The 12500-nt window shown below is 62.2% G+C and overlaps 1 non-coding gene across 1 annotated transcript; it reads left to right on the top strand.

The window, feature by feature from the left end:
- The first annotated feature begins 9739 nt into the window (after positions 1-9739).
- On the top strand, positions 9740-11554 carry LOC142791839 (small subunit ribosomal RNA). The gene has a single exon (XR_012890458.1). It is a non-coding gene; the product is annotated as a small subunit ribosomal RNA (ribosomal RNA).
- Positions 11555-12500: the final 946 nt, after the last annotated feature.

The raw sequence follows: 12500 nt of genomic DNA, 5'->3' as shown, positions 1-12500 counted from the left end.
ATGTCTGTTTGCCACAGTTTTCCCGGTGGTGCCGCACCCGGGCTCGCCCCGGCTGACGCAGTTTTCGCGCCGCCCCGGCTGACGCGGTTTCGTGCCGCCCCGGCAGACGCGGTTTTCGCGCCGCCCCGGCTGACGCGGTTTTTGCGTCGCCCCGGCTGACACGGTTCGGACTTTGCACTTTTCGGCTGTGCCTGGCTGGCGGCCCACTCACTCGATCGCCATGTCTGTTTGCCACAGTTTTCCCGGTGGTGCCGCACCCGGGCTCGCCCCGGCTGACGCAGTTTTCGCGCCGCCCCGGCTGACGCGGTTTCGTGCCGCCCCGGCAGACGCGGTTTTCGCGCCGCCCCGGCTGACGCGGTTTCGTGCCGCCCCGGCAGACGCAGTTCGGACTTAGCACTTTTCGGCTGTGCCTGGCTGGCGGCCCACTCACTCGATCGCCATGTCTGTTTGCCACAGTTTTCCCGGTGGTGCCGCACCCGGGCTCGCCCCGGCTGACGCAGTTTTCGCGCCGCCCCGGCTGACGCGGTTTCGTGCCGCCCCGGCAGACGCGGTTTTCGCGCCGCCCCGGCTGACGCGGTTTCGTGCCGCCCCGGCAGACGCAGTTCGGACTTAGCACTTTTCGGCTGTGCCTGGCTGGCGGCCCACTCACTCAATCGCCATGTCTGTTTGCCACAGTTTTCCCGGTGGTGCCGCACCCGGGCTCGCCCCGGCTGACGCAGTTTTCGCGCCGCCCCGGCTGACGCGGTTTCGTGCCGCCCCGGCAGACGCGGTTTTCGCGCCGCCCCGGCTGACGCGGTTTCGTGCCGCCCCGGCAGACGCAGTTCGGACTTAGCACTTTTCGGCTGTGCCTGGCTGGCGGCCCACTCACTCGATCGCCATGTCTGTTTGCCACAGTTTTCCCGGTGGTGCCGCACCCGGGCTCGCCCCGGCAGACGCGTTTTTTTTTTCTTTCGCCCCGGCTGACGCAGTTTTCGCGCCGCCCCGGCTGACGCGGTTTCGTGCCGCCCCGGCAGACGCGGTTTTTTGCGCCGCCCCGGCTGACGCGGTTTTTGCCGCCCCGGCTGACGCAGTTCGGACTTAGCACTTTTCGGCTGTGCCTGGCTGGCGGCCCACTCACTCGATCGCCATGTCTGTTTGCCACAGTTTTCCCGGTGGTGCCGCACCCGGGCTCGCCCCGGCTGACGCAGTTTTCGCGCCGCCCCGGCTGACGCGGTTTCGTGCCGCCCCGGCAGACGCGGTTTTCGCGCCGCCCCGGCTGACGCGGTTTCGTGCCGCCCCGGCAGACGCAGTTCGGACTTAGCACTTTTCGGCTGTGCCTGGCTGGCGGCCCACTCACTCGATCGCCATGTCTGTTTGCCACAGTTTTCCCGGTGGTGCCGCACCCGGGCTCGCCCCGGCTGACGCAGTTTTCGCGCCGCCCCGGCTGACGCGGTTTCGTGCCGCCCCGGCAGACGCGGTTTTCGCGCCGCCCCGGCTGACGCGGTTTCGTGCCGCCCCGGCAGACGCAGTTCGGACTTAGCACTTTTCGGCTGTGCCTGGCTGGCGGCCCACTCACTCGATCGCCATGTCTGTTTGCCACAGTTTTCCCGGTGGTGCCGCACCCGGGCTCGCCCCGGCAGACGCGTTTTTTTTTTTTCTTTCGCCCCGGCTGACGCAGTTTTCGCGCCGCCCCGGCTGACGCGGTTTCGTGCCGCCCCGGCAGACGCGGTTTTTTTGCGCCGCCCCGGCTGACGCGGTTTTTGCCGCCCCGGCTGACGCAGTTCGGACTTGGCACTTTTTGGCTGAGCCTGGCTGGTGGCCCACTCACTCGATCGCCATGTCTGTTAGCCACAGTTTTCCCGGTGGTGCCGCACCCGGGCTCGCCCCGGCTGACGCAGTTTTCGCGCCGCCCCGGCAGACGCGGTTTTCGCGCCGCCCCGGCTGACGCGGTTTTTGCCGCCCCGGCTGACGCAGTTCGGACTTGGCACTTTTTGGGCTGAGCCTGGCTGGCGGCCCACTCACTCGATCGCCATGTCTGTTTGCCACAGTCTTCCCGGTGGTGCCGCACCCGGGCTCGCCCCGGCAGACGCGTTTTTTTTTTCTTTCGCCCCGGCAGACGTGGTTCCCCCCCCCCCCCCCTTTTCGCTCGCCCCGGCTGACGAGGTTTTCGCGCCGCCCCGGCTGACGCAGTTTTCGCGCCGCCCCGGCTGACGCGGTTTCGTGCCGCCCCGGCTGACGCGGTTTTCGCGCCGCCCCGGCTGACGCGGTTTTTGCGTCGCCCCGGCTGACACGGTTCGGACTTTGCACTTTTCGGCTGTGCCTGGCTGGCGGCCCACTCACTCGATCGCCATGTCTGTTTGCCACAGTTTTCCCGGTGGTGCCGCACCCGGGCTCGCCCCGGCTGACGCAGTTTTCGCGCCGCCCCGGCAGACGCGGTTTTCGCGCCGCCCCGGCTGACGCGGTTTCGTGCCGCCCCGGCAGACGCAGTTCGGACTTAGCACTTTTCGGCTGTGCCTGGCTGGCGGCCCACTCACTCGATCGCCATGTCTGTTTGCCACAGTTTTCCCGGTGGTGCCGCACCCGGGCTCGCCCCGGCTGACGCAGTTTTCGCGCCGCCCCAGCTGACGCGGTTTCGTGCCGCCCCGGCAGACGCGGTTTTCGCGCCGCCCCGGCTGACGCGGTTTCGTGCCGCCCCGGCAGACGCAGTTCGGACTTAGCACTTTTCGGCTGTGCCTGGCTGGCGGCCCACTCACTCGATCGCCATGTCTGTTTGCCACAGTTTTCCCGGTGGTGCCGCACCCGGGCTCGCCCCGGCAGACGCGTTTTTTTTTTTTTCTTTCGCCCCGGCTGACGCAGTTTTCGCGCCGCCCCGGCTGACGCGGTTTCGTGCCGCCCCGGCAGACGCGGTTTTTTGCGCCGCCCCGGCTGACGCGGTTTTTGCCGCCCCGGCTGACGCAGTTCGGACTTAGCACTTTTCGGCTGTGCCTGGCTGGCGGCCCACTCACTCGATCGCCATGTCTGTTTGCCACAGTTTTCCCGGTGGTGCCGCACCCGGGCTCGCCCCGGCTGACGCAGTTTTCGCGCCGCCCCGGCTGACGCGGTTTCGTGCCGCCCCGGCAGACGCGGTTTTCGCGCCGCCCCGGCTGACGCGGTTTCGTGCCGCCCCGGCAGACGCAGTTCGGACTTAGCACTTTTCGGCTGTGCCTGGCTGGCGGCCCACTCACTCGATCGCCATGTCTGTTTGCCACAGTTTTCCCGGTGGTGCCGCACCCGGGCTCGCCCCGGCTGACGCAGTTTTCGCGCCGCCCCGGCTGACGCGGTTTCGTGCCGCCCCGGCAGACGCGGTTTTCGCGCCGCCCCGGCTGACGCGGTTTCGTGCCGCCCCGGCAGACGCAGTTCGGACTTAGCACTTTTCGGCTGTGCCTGGCTGGCGGCCCACTCACTCGATCGCCATGTCTGTTTGCCACAGTTTTCCCGGTGGTGCCGCACCCGGGCTCGCCCCGGCAGACGCGTTTTTTTTTTTCTTTCGCCCCGGCTGACGCAGTTTTCGCGCCGCCCCGGCTGACGCGGTTTCGTGCCGCCCCGGCAGACGCGGTTTTTTTGCGCCGCCCCGGCTGACGCGGTTTTTGCCGCCCCGGCTGACGCAGTTCGGACTTGGCACTTTTTGGCTGAGCCTGGCTGGTGGCCCACTCACTCGATCGCCATGTCTGTTAGCCACAGTTTTCCCGGTGGTGCCGCACCCGGGCTCGCCCCGGCTGACGCAGTTTTCGCGCCGCCCCGGCAGACGCGGTTTTCGCGCCGCCCCGGCTGACGCGGTTTTTGCCGCCCCGGCTGACGCAGTTCGGACTTGGCACTTTTTGGGCTGAGCCTGGCTGGCGGCCCACTCACTCGATCGCCATGTCTGTTTGCCACAGTCTTCCCGGTGGTGCCGCACCCGGGCTCGCCCCGGCAGACGCGTTTTTTTTTTCTTTCGCCCCGGCAGACGTGGTTCCCCCCCCCCCCCCCTTTTCGCTCGCCCCGGCTGACGAGGTTTTCGCGCCGCCCCGGCTGACGCAGTTTTCGCGCCGCCCCGGCTGACGCGGTTTCGTGCCGCCCCGGCTGACGCGGTTTTCGCGCCGCCCCGGCTGACGCGGTTTTTGCGTCGCCCCGGCTGACACGGTTCGGACTTTGCACTTTTCGGCTGTGCCTGGCTGGCGGCCCACTCACTCGATCGCCATGTCTGTTTGCCACAGTTTTCCCGGTGGTGCCGCACCCGGGCTTGCCCCGGCAGACGCGTTTTTTTTTTTCCTTCGCCCCGGCAGACGTGGTTCCCCCCCCCCCTCCGTCTTTCTTTTTGTTTTTTTTTTTCGCCGCGGCTGAAGTGGATTTTTCGGTGCCTCGACGCCCCGGTAGTCGCGGTTTTTCCGTTTCCGCACGGCCCCGGCTGACGCTGCTCGGTCACAGTCGCCTTTTGTGAGGATTGCAGACTTCTTGAGCGCGGGTGTTTTTTTTTGTTGTTGTTGTTGTTTTATTACGCATTCGCTCCAGCAGACGCTGTTTAGACTTTTTGTTTCCTCTTTTATCCTGCGACGAGGTGACGAGGTTTATTCGGTGCCCCGCCGCCCCGGCTGAAGTGATTTTTCCTGTCCCGTGCCGCCCCGGCTGACGCGGTTGGGACTTCGCGTTTGTTCGGCCGCCACGGGTTTTGGCGCACTCGCTCGGTTGCTTGTTGTTGCCACTTGTTGCGAACCCAGGTTTCTTGAGCGAGCGCGGGCGTTTTTTCTTCCTTTCTTTCTTTGTTCTATGTGTTAGCGAATCGGCCTTTAATATCACACGAGGACTCACAACCAACAATTTTCAGTTTGAAGTGTAAAAAATCTGCAGGTGTTGACGTAACTGACTTGCCCCGTACCCTTGAGTACATCCATGAAGTTCTCGTAGTACTACTAAATCGCATTATTCCAAGTGGAGAAATTCCCATAAACTTGCAAACCTCTACACGAAAATCGGTGCGCGTGATAAAGTTGAAAATTATCGTCCGATATCAAATGTGCCTTCTATAACACAAATTCTAGGAAAAAAAAAAAAAAAACACTTGTTCGCCGTTTTCTGCGCCGTGACTGGCAGCACTCCGGCGAAGCGAAACGGGGTCGATTCGAGCACGATATCGGCGTCTTTCGACGTGCTCGCCGGCGACCGTCGCACGAGTACGTCGCACGAGCGCGTCTGCCGGGGCGCCGTTTGCGAAGCCGACGCAAAAGTGGGAACCGCCGCTCGGATGATCGCCGCTTTCGGCAGAGTGAGTGTTGGCACTCCGGGGAAGCGAAACAGCGTGAATGCGCCCACGAAATCGGCGTATTTTGAAGTGCCCGCCGGCGACCGTCGCACGAGTACGGTAAACCGCGTCAGCCGGGGCGTAGTTCGGGACGCCGACGAAAAAGTGGGAAGCGCAACTCGGATCTTCGCCGTTTTTGCAGGAGTGAGTGGCGGCCCTCCTGCGAGACCAAGAAGCATCGATTCGTGCACGAATTCGGCGCCTTTCGACGTGATCGCCGGCGACCGTCGCTCGAGTAGGGCAAACCGCGTCTGCCGGGGCGGGCTTCGGGACGCCGATGCGAAAGTGGGAAACGCTGCTCGGATGTTCGCCGTTTTTGGCCGAGTGAGTGCTGGCACTCGGGCGAAGCCAAACGGGGCCGATTACGGCACGATATCGGCGTCTTTCGACGTGCCCGGCGGCGACCGTCGCACGAGTACGGTAAACCGCGTCAGCCCGGGCGGAGTTCGGGACGCCGATGCGAAAGTGGAGAACGCCGCTCGGATCTTCGCCGTTTTTGGAGGAGTGAGTGGCGGCACTCCGGAGAAGCCAAGGAGCGCCAATTAGCGCACGATATCGGCGTCTTTCGACGCGCTCGCCGGCGACCGTCGAACGAGTAGGGCAAACCGCGTCTGCCGGGGCGGGGTTTACGACGCCGACGCAAAAGTGGGAACCGCCGCTCGGATGTTGGCCGTTTTTGGCAGAGTGAGTGCTGGCACACCGGCGACGCGAAAGAGCGCGAAAGCGCCCACGAAAGTGGCGTATTTGGACGTGCTTGACGGCGACCGCTGCAGGAGTACGAAAAACCACGTCAGCCGGGGCGAGCGACCCACGGCGGTCTGGGTGCTTATCGCTGCTATTATAGGGGCACCCCGGCAGACGCAGAAAAAAAAAATTTTTTTTCGACCTTCTTTTTTGCTGGTCGAGCTCGGGTAACCCAGGTCGCAATGGGAGCCGCGCACGAAAGCGGCGTCGCGAGACGCGTTCGCGGTCGCTAGTCGCACGAGCTCGGCAACCGCGTCAGCCGGCGCGGAGTTCGGGATGCCGACGGCTAAGTGGGTACCGCTGCTCGGATGTTCGCCGTTTTTGGCCGAGTGAGTGCTGGCACTCCGGCGAAGCGAAACGGGGCCGATTCGGGCACGATATCGGCGTATTTCGACGTGCTCGCCGGCGACCGTCGCACGAGTACGGCAAAGCGCGTCTGCCGGGGCGAGGTTTGCGATGCCGACGAAAAAGTGGGAAGCGCCGCTCGGATCTTCGCCGTTTTTGCAGGAGTGAGTGGCGGCCCTCCTGCGAGACCAAGAAGCATCGACTCGCGCACGATATCGGTGTCTTTCGACGTGCCCGCCGGCCACCGCCGCACGAGTACGGCAAACCGCGTATGCCGGGGCGGGGTTGGCGACGCCGACGCAAAAGTGGGAACCGCCACTAGGATGTTCGCCGTTTTTGGCAGAGTGAGTGCTGGCACACCGGCGACGCGAAAGAGCGCGAAAGCGCCCACGAAAGTGGCGTATTTGGACGTGCTTGACGGCGACCGCTGCAGGAGTACGAAAAACCACGTCAGCCGGGGCGAGCGACCCACGGCGGTCTGGGTGCTTATCGCTGCTATTATAGGGGCACCCCGGCAGACGCAGAAAAAAAAAATTTTTTTTCGACCTTCTTTTTTGCTGGTCGAGCTCGGGTAACCCAGGTCGCAATGGGAGCCGCGCACGAAAGCGGCGTCGCGAGACGCGTTCGCGGTCGCTAGTCGCACGAGCTCGGCAACCGCGTCAGCCGGCGCGGAGTTCGGGATGCCGACGGCTAAGTGGGTACCGCTGCTCGGATGTTCGCCGTTTTTGGCCGAGTGAGTGCTGGCACTCCGGCGAAGCGAAACGGGGCCGATTCGGGCACGATATCGGCGTATTTCGACGTGCTCGCCGGCGACCGTCGCACGAGTACGGCAAAGCGCGTCTGCCGGGGCGAGGTTTGCGATGCCGACGAAAAAGTGGGAAGCGCCGCTCGGATCTTCGCCGTTTTTGCAGGAGTGAGTGGCGGCCCTCCTGCGAGACCAAGAAGCATCGACTCGCGCACGATATCGGTGTCTTTCGACGTGCCCGCCGGCCACCGCCGCACGAGTACGGCAAACCGCGTATGCCGGGGCGGGGTTGGCGACGCCGACGCAAAAGTGGGAACCGCCACTAGGATGTTCGCCGTTTTTGGCAGAGTGAGTGCTGGCACTCCGGCGAAGCGAAAGAGCGCGAATGCGCCCACGAAAGTGGCGTGTTTGGACGTGCTTGACGACGACCACCGCAGGAAAACGAAAAACCACGTCAGCCGGGGCGAGCGACCCATGGCGGTCTGGGTGCTTATCGCTGCTATTATAGGGGCACCCCGGCAGACGCAAAAAAAAAAAAAATTTTTTTCGACATTCTTTCTTGCTCGTCGACCTCGGGTGACCCAGGTCGCAGTGGGAGCCGCGCACGAAAGCGGCGTCGCGAGACGGCTTCGCGGTCGCTAGTCGCACGAGCTCGGCAACCGCGTCTGCCGGGGCGGAGTTCGGGACGCCGACGGCTAAGTGGGAACCGCCGCTCGGATGTTCGCCGTTTGTGGCCGAGTGAGTGCTGGCACTCCGGCGAAGCCAAACGGGGCCGATTCCGGCACGATATCGGCGTCTTTCTACGTGCTCGCCGGCGACCGTCGCACGAGTACGGCAAAGTGCGTCTGCCGGGGCGGGGTTTGCGACGCGTACGCAATAGTGAGAACCGTCGCTCGGATGTTCGTCGTCTTTCGCCGAGCCAGTGCTGGCACTCCGGCGAAGCCGAACGGAGCCGATTCGGGCACGATATCGGCGTCTTTCCACGTGCTCGCCGGCGACCGTCGCACGAGTACGGTAAACCGCGTCAGCCGGGGCGGAGTTCGGGACGCCGATGCGAAAGTGGGAAGCGCCGCTCGGATCTTCGCCGTTTTTGGAGGAGTCAGTGGCGGCACTCCGGTGAAGCCAAGGTGCGCCAATTCGCGCACGATATCGGCGTCTTTCGACGTGCCCGCCGGCCACCGTCGCACGAGTACGGCAAACCTCGTCTGCCGGGGCGGGGTTTGCGACGCCGACGCAAAAGTGGGAACCGCCGCTCGGATGTTCGCCGTTTTTGGCAGAGTGAGTGCTGGCACTCCGGCGAAGCGAAAGAGCGTGAATGCGCCCACGAAAGTAGCGTATTTGGACGTGCTTGACGGCGACCGCCGCAGGAGTACGAAAAACCACGTCAGCCGGGGCGAGCGACCCACGGCGGTCTGGGTGCTTATCGCTGCTATTATAGGGGCACCCCGGCAGACGCAGAAAGAAAAAAAAAAAAAAATGGGGACATGGCGTGCGTCACCGTGCGGCTTCGCAGCGTTGCCGAAGTCGCCGAGCCCTTCGACTGAGCCGAACGGCGGACAGGGAACGTTGGTCGGCCGTTCTAACCTGTCGGTGCCACGCCGAGACGTCGTTAAGGAAAACCGCGTCGTGGGCCTCTACGACGCCGTCGAGTCGTTGTACGTTTGGTGTCCAGCGTGTCGGCGGCGAGTAGCGGACACGTCGTTCACGACTTCGGTCTTTCGCAGTCGACGCGAACTTGCGGAGAGTCGTGGTGCCTCACGTTTTCGGCAGAAACCGCGGCGGAATTTTCCCGTGCGTGCGCGCACGACCTCGGTGCTGTGCCGTCAGCGTAGTGTTGCACAAACTCGTGGCCTACCCAAGGTGCGGTACGTTTGCGGCCGTATCCTCGGTGGGAATTTCGTGAGTAGGGTCGCAAATTCTACGACCTCGGCGGGTTTGAGAGCGACGTAGACTTGTGGCACGCTCAACGTGCCACACGTTTCGGGGCACACCCGCGGTGAAATTTTCTCGAGTACGCTCGTATTAGTGCCCAAGGAGGTCTGGGTACTTATCGCTGCTATTATGTGGGGGTTCTCGTGAGCGGCGTACGCGAAAGCGACCGGGTGTCTGATATGCGGCGGGCTTCGGCCTCGTCAAGCGTGTCCTCGGGTCTGCTCCAGGGGAATCCACGGCAGTCGTCTGCAGCCTCATCCGCTTGATGCGTTAGGGGCTGGTTGTCGGACGGTGCCGTTTTACCACGATATCGAGGTGTGTTCCGTGTCGTCCTCGGGCGATTCAGATGCGAAAGCGCCGAAGACGCGGGCGTGACCCGTCGTCTGGCGGCTTTGCAGTCTCGGCTCCGTTGCTAGTTCCGGCCGGTCCACCGACAGTGCAGCGGGCTTGGGCAACCCGCACGGCGCGACCGAGTCGATGCAACGAAAAAGAGCGAGCATGAACGTGCTTCTTGCCGCACGGCTCCCACTCGTCTTTCGGGAAGGTTGTGCCGTAGCGAGCTCGAACGCCGTCATCTCGGAGTGCAAAATAAGCGTGTTGGGGCGCCTGAAGGTGGCCTCCGCCGCACACAGACTGCGTCCGGCCCGCCGAAGGCGAGGACGGACGCGCAGTCGAACGATTACCTGGTTGATCCTGCCAGTAATCATATGCTTGTCTCAAAGATTAAGCCATGCATGTCTAAGTACATGCCGAAATAAGGCGAAACCGCGAATGGCTCATTAAATCAGTTATGGTTCCTTAGATCGTTTCTTCCTACTTGGATAACTGTGGCAATTCTAGAGCTAATACATGCAGTGAGCCTGGAGCCCTTTGGGTAACGGGTGCTTTTATTAGACCAAGATCGATCGGGTTTCGGCCCGTATTGTGTGGTGACTCTGGATAACTTTGTGCTGATCGCATGGCCACGAGCCGGCGACGTTTCTTTCAAGTGTCTGCCTTATCAACTTTCGATGGTAGGTTACTTGCTTACCATGGTTGTTACGGGTAACGGAGAATCAGGGTTCGATTCCGGAGAGGGAGCCTGAGAAACGGCTACCACATCCAAGGAAGGCAGCAGGCGCGCAAATTACCCACTCCCGGCACGGGGAGGTAGTGACGAAAAATAACAATACGGGACTCTTTTGAGGCCCCGTAATTGAAATGAGTACACTCTAAATCCTTTAACGAGGATCAATTGGAGGGCAAGTCTGGTGCCAGCAGCCGCGGTAATTCCAGCTCCAATAGCGTATACTAAAGCTGCTGCAGTTAAAAAGCTCGTAGTTGGATCTCAGTTCCAGACGAGTAGTGCATCTACCCGATGCGACGGCTCGGACTGAACATCATGCCGGTTCTTTCTTGGTGCACTTCATTGTGTGCCTCGAGATGGCCGGTGCTTTTACTTTGAAAAAATTAGAGTGCTCAACGCAGGCGAGTCGCCTGAATAAACTTGCATGGAATAATAGAACAAGACCTCGTTTCTGTTCTGTTGGTTTTTGGAATACGAGGTAATGATTAAGAGGGACGGACGGGGGCATTCGTATTGCGGCGCTAGAGGTGAAATTCTTGGACCGTCGCAAGACGAACTACTGCGAAAGCATTTGCCAAGAATGTTTTCATTGATCAAGAACGAAAGTCAGAGGTTCGAAGGCGATCAGATACCGCCCTAGTTCTGACCATAAACGATGCCAACCAGCGATCCGCCTGAGTTACTCAAATGACTCGGCGGGCAGCTTCCGGGAAACCAAAGTATTTGGGTTCCGGGGGAAGTATGGTTGCAAAGCTGAAACTTAAAGGAATTGACGGAAGGGCACCACCAGGAGTGGAGCCTGCGGCTTAATTTGACTCAACACGGGAAAACTTACCCGGCCCGGACACTGGGAGGATTGACAGATTGAGAGCTCTTTCTTGATTCGGTGGATGGTGGTGCATGGCCGTTCTTAGTTGGTGGAGCGATTTGTCTGGTTAATTCCGATAACGAACGAGACTCTAGCCTATTAAATAGGTGCGGGGTTCCCAGCACCTTACAACCTTCTTAGAGGGACAAGCGGCTCCTAGCCGCACGAAACAGAGCAATAACAGGTCTGTGATGCCCTTAGATGTCCGGGGCCGCACGCGCGCTACACTGAAGGAAGCAGCGTGTCTTTATCCCTGTCTGAAAAGACTGGGTAACCCGTGGAACTTCTTTCGTGATTGGGATAGGGGCTTGCAATTGTTCCCCTTGAACGAGGAATTCCCAGTAAGCGCGAGTCATAAGCTCGCGTTGATTACGTCCCTGCCCTTTGTACACACCGCCCGTCGCTACTACCGATTGAATGATTTAGTGAGGTCTTCGGACCGATGTCCGGCGCGGCCTTTCGGTTGCGCCGGTCTGTTGGAAAGATGACCAAACTTGATCATTTAGAGGAAGTAAAAGTCGTAACAAGGTTTCCGTAGGTGAACCTGCGGAAGGATCATTAACGGATTGTGAAGGGTGAGCGCCTCAGCTGCGTCTGCGCCCGACACTTTCTGCCGCTGACCCCGTTTGGACGCGGGGTCGGCTTTTCCCCACGGGGCTGCCTGAATGTGGAGCGGCACCCCGTGACAAATTGTTGCGCCCAGCGGACGCCAACACCGCGACCTTGGACGGTCGGCCAGGTGGCGGACGCGGGTACAAACGGCGCAACGCACTCATAGGTCGGCTTTCGACCCGCCACTGCACCGTGGCTCGAAGCGCTCGAAATGCGCGACCCGACCGCTGCGGGACCGCCTAGTACTGTAAACAGGAGCGGCGGAGCGCGAACGGCGAGTCGTGGTTACGTCGGTAGAAGGCGAGGCTGCGCGTTCCCGAAACGCCAGCCGAGTGCCCTCCCGACCGTTCGAGCGTGCAAGAACGAGACCCGACAATCGCGCGGCGACTGCCAAGTACGAGAGGAACGGCACAAGCGTCGGCGGTCGGTCAAGGAACTGGCGATGTGACGGGTCCGCTGTGCACCAGTGCATACCGTCCCGCCGTCCGCGGCAAGCGCCTCCGCGTCCTCGGGTGACGGAGGCTGCCGGTCGGTTCTTGCAGGCGAGGGATCTCGCTGGCACCGGTTCGCGTTGACGCGCGGCCGGTCATGGCACGGCGATGCGACGGCCGAGGTGCGCAGTACTCGATGGAGGAACCGCACGCTCCGATGACCGTCCCGCCCTCCGCGGCGTATGCGTACCGACCGTAATGGTTGCAGCAGCGCCGGCCGGCTTTTGAATTCGCCACACGAAACACGGTGCGAGATCGCGGTTAGGGGAGCGTCGACGTTGCCAGGCGTTTTGCTTGCTGCCGAGGGAAAGGCGGCACGGCCACGTCGCGCTCGTCGCGATTAGCGGGTCTGCGCGCTTTGGGAAGGTGCCGCAACGACTTGCCGAAAGAGGAAGCACGGAAGA

The sequence above is a fragment of the Rhipicephalus microplus genome, unplaced genomic scaffold, assembly GCF_043290135.1.
Source record: "Rhipicephalus microplus isolate Deutch F79 unplaced genomic scaffold, USDA_Rmic scaffold_190, whole genome shotgun sequence".
Lineage (NCBI taxonomy): Eukaryota > Metazoa > Arthropoda > Arachnida > Ixodida > Ixodidae > Rhipicephalus > Rhipicephalus microplus.
Note: the sequence above shows the minus strand (reverse complement) of the source record. Positions and strands in the feature narration are given on the sequence as shown.